This window comes from Salmo salar, chromosome 01, assembly GCF_965601325.2.
Source record: "Salmo salar chromosome 01, fSalSal1, whole genome shotgun sequence".
In the NCBI taxonomy this organism is placed as follows: Eukaryota; Metazoa; Chordata; class Actinopteri; order Salmoniformes; family Salmonidae; genus Salmo; species Salmo salar.
In genome coordinates this window covers 74,544,943-74,548,654 of record NC_138291.1, presented here as the reverse complement: position 1 = coordinate 74,548,654, position 3,712 = coordinate 74,544,943, and positions in this window count along the sequence as shown.

Genomic DNA, 3,712 nt, shown 5'->3' with positions numbered 1-3,712 from the left:
GCTGAGATGTGCCTGTTAAGAATGAATTTGATTGAGTTTAATTGGGAAAAGAGATAACGTTACATTATTGATACACTACAGGTAAATATGTTTAAAATACATTTAGATGAAAGCTATATGAAATGTAATGAATGTTATAGCTAATGAAGTACAGTATTGTCTGTCCCACATCTGATATTGGTATATGGCTGACTGGTTAATAATTATTTGGTGGGGTGGCATATACTGTAACCCTATTATTCAGTGTGAAATAGCTGTACTTTGTAAATTAGCTTGATTTCTTCTGGCTATTTGTGAGGAACCTATACACAGGCAGGGTCGTAGGAGCGACTCTTGTGTGTGTGTGTGTGTGTGTGTGTGGTGGGGGGGGGGGGGGGGGGGGGGGGGCTGGGGGGGGGGGGGGGGGTGCGCAAAGGTTTTGTTTATCAGGTTTTAAATGCTAATTTCTATAGATTTATATTTTGTACTCTTTCCCTGCTACTGATTAATGTCCTAGTAATTTTCCCACTTCCCCTGTCAGGTTGTTACTACTGCTGCTCTACATACTGAATGGTTTCAAATTTAGCATAATATTTTCAATTTAAAATCTAGTTATTATACTTTAATAATAACCAGCAACATACACAGTCAAAAACTATTTTAATTCTTTAAAAAGTAAGCAAACTGAAATTATTATGAAAAATAAAATATAATATAATCATGACTGCTTCTCTCCTGCATTAAGTTAAGTCATACAATAATTCAGATTGTGTCACAGTCTGTTGATTCACACTATCTTATCTGTTGATTTGTAGCCTCTCTCTCACCCCCTCTCTGCCCGTCTCTGTCAGGATTTCATATTTTCCTGTTATTTTACCAATGGTTCATCCCGAGAATAAAATCTAACATTTTCTTATTGCATTTGTTATCGTTAAAGTTATTGGTCATCTCTCAAGATCTTGTTTTAAATGTTTTATTTATGTCGTTGGGATTTGAAACTGACTGAATCACAGAGGCAAAAAAATAACAGGTTCAAATGAACAAAACACTTTATAAAACAAATTAAGGTTACATCAAGGCGTTCTTTGTTAACATAGGCATAGTCTATTCATAGAAATGTTATGATAATTAAATAAATACAAATAAATCAAGCTTTTCACCAAAACAAATGTTCGTCAAAACACATAGGCTAGCCTACATCATATCCAAATATAACCACAATATAAAATAAAATAAATGTGAGCCTTATGATGCTGAAGAAGATGGGGAGCATGAATAAAACTGACACGCAAGCTAAGAGCAGACCTGCACAGCACAGTGAAGAAAGTAAGGAAGATTGCGTGTCACTTTCACAAGTCAGGGGTCAGTGATGACAAGCTACAGGGGTGGGTTATATGAAGGAAGAGTTAAGGAAAGAGCTCAAGATGAAATTGGACTGCAGAGCTCAAGATGAAATTGGACTGCAGCACACGGTGGAACAGTCTGGCAGATAAGGTAGATATTGTGTGTAGCACAATGCTGTTTGCAATGGCATGGTAGGGCAACCCATCACTCGCAGCCATTTCTGCTACAATTTCATCCAGTGCTTGTGTCGGATTGAGGTAAAACTGCATCTTTCTAGGATGTTTTGCTGCACTAGCTGAGGCGCCCTCTCTGCACTTGGGGGTGTAGGCCTGCATGTCGGATTAGTCCACTTGTCGAATATATGGGCTACATTTTATTCTGCACTTGCATTACTTAAAGTGAAACTCTGCTACACAGTAGGTAGGCCTACCCTACAGGTAGCCAGGGGCAGTTTTAGAAGGGTACGTTTGTTATGGCAGTTTAGCAGTATTGGTTGCAGACTTTAAGACCATACGGATGGCTCAGAGCCGGTGGGAAGGCTGTTTGATTGGCTGGCTGGCTTTAGGACTTTGAAGAGTACAGCTGCAGTTGTTGAACAGCTCAACTTCTCTCTCAGTTGAGTTGACAAAAGCAGTGCAGACAAGAAGATGGCTAGATAACTGCTGTTTGACTTGAAAGGAAACTAAATTCATTTTTAATCACGGTGCTGAGCTAGCTAATAGCTCATTTCTGTATGTTTGTTATAAAATGTTATGTTTGTTCCTTATCCACTGAGATGAATGGCACTACAGCAGCTATGGTGATAATGGCTGGAGTAATTTCTACTTGTATTTGCTGTTCTCCACATAGTTTTTGAGAGCTTTTACATTTTGCAGAAATGCAGTAACGCCGCTTCCTTGGGGGGGGGGGGGGGCATCCTTGGTGTCCTGCTCTAGATGGCACAGTAGAATTAACTTCTCAATGGAGACTGAAGTACTATTACTTTTAGCTTTATATCTGAAGCATGGTAACGATTAACACTGTTAATGCAGGCACACTTCAAACTGTAAGACCGCTCATTTACATATCCCCTTGACCTTCAACCTCGAGTGATACTGGTTGGCTGTTAAACACAGGGGAGTTATGGACTATCATTAAAGGTGTATAGCTCCATCTATTACATTTGGAGGGGGAGTCAACACTCAACATGTATCTAACTTCAACATGGATCAAATGTATTTATTTAATAAATGAGGGCACATACAAATTTCAATCCAATTTTCAACGCTATTTGTGATACAATTTGCTGATTTCCCATGGCCACCCATGACTGTTTTTTGGTCCTCCATTGGCACCCCATCAGAAAATTCCTAGAACCGCCCCTGCCAGTAAGTCAAAACTGGGAGACAGTTCTAGGCCTATTAACTGCATTTCAAAGTAGTGTACAGTTTCAGCATAAACAGTATGCATAAACAACAAGTAAATAAGATATGTTATTACAACAGAGCACGCACTCATAGACACACACTGAGTGTTGCTGTATATAGCAGAGCAGAAAAGGCCATAGAGAAGCCAGATCTAGACCTTGCAAATAATTTAACAGTTCCATTTATAAATAATTTATCATAATTTCTCACACAGTTATTTATCCTGGGAAACGGGAGTGGGTTTGGGCGCGAAATCTCTGTAACCTGGTTCCCGCCATTAAACCCTAGTCTCTGTTCCTGCCATGATCATGATAGCACCAAACAAAGTCTTAACACATGGAACACACCTTCATGACCCATAATCACTCTGATGAAGTTAAAGACATCTACAGTGCCTTCAGAAAGTATTCAGAAACATAGACTTTTTCAACATTTTGTTACGTTACAGCCTTATTCTAAAATGTATTAAATAGTTTTTATTCCTCATCAATCTGAAGACAAATCAAAAACAGGTTTTTAGAAAATGTTGCTAATTTATATTTAAAAAAAACTGCTATAGCATATTTACATAAGTATTCAGACCCTTTACTCAGTACTTTGTTGAAGCACGTTTGGCAGTGATTACAGCCTCGTCTTCTTGGGTATGATGATACAAGCTTGGCACACCTGTATTTGGGGAGTTTCTCCCATTCTTCTCTTCAGATCCTCTCAAGCTCTGTCAGGTTGGATGGGGAGCGTTGCTGCACAGCTATTTTCAGGCCTCTCCAGAGATGTTCGATCAGGTTCAAGTCCGGGCTCTGGCTGGGCCACTCAAGGACATTCAGAGACTTGTCCCGAAGCCGCTCCTGCGTTGTCTTGGCTGTGTGCTTAGGGTCATTGTCCTGTTGGAAGGTGAACCTTCCCCCCAGTCTGAGGTCCTGAGTGCTCTGTAGCAGGTTTTCATGAAGGATCTCTCTGTAGTTGGCCACTGTGTTCTTGGGGAT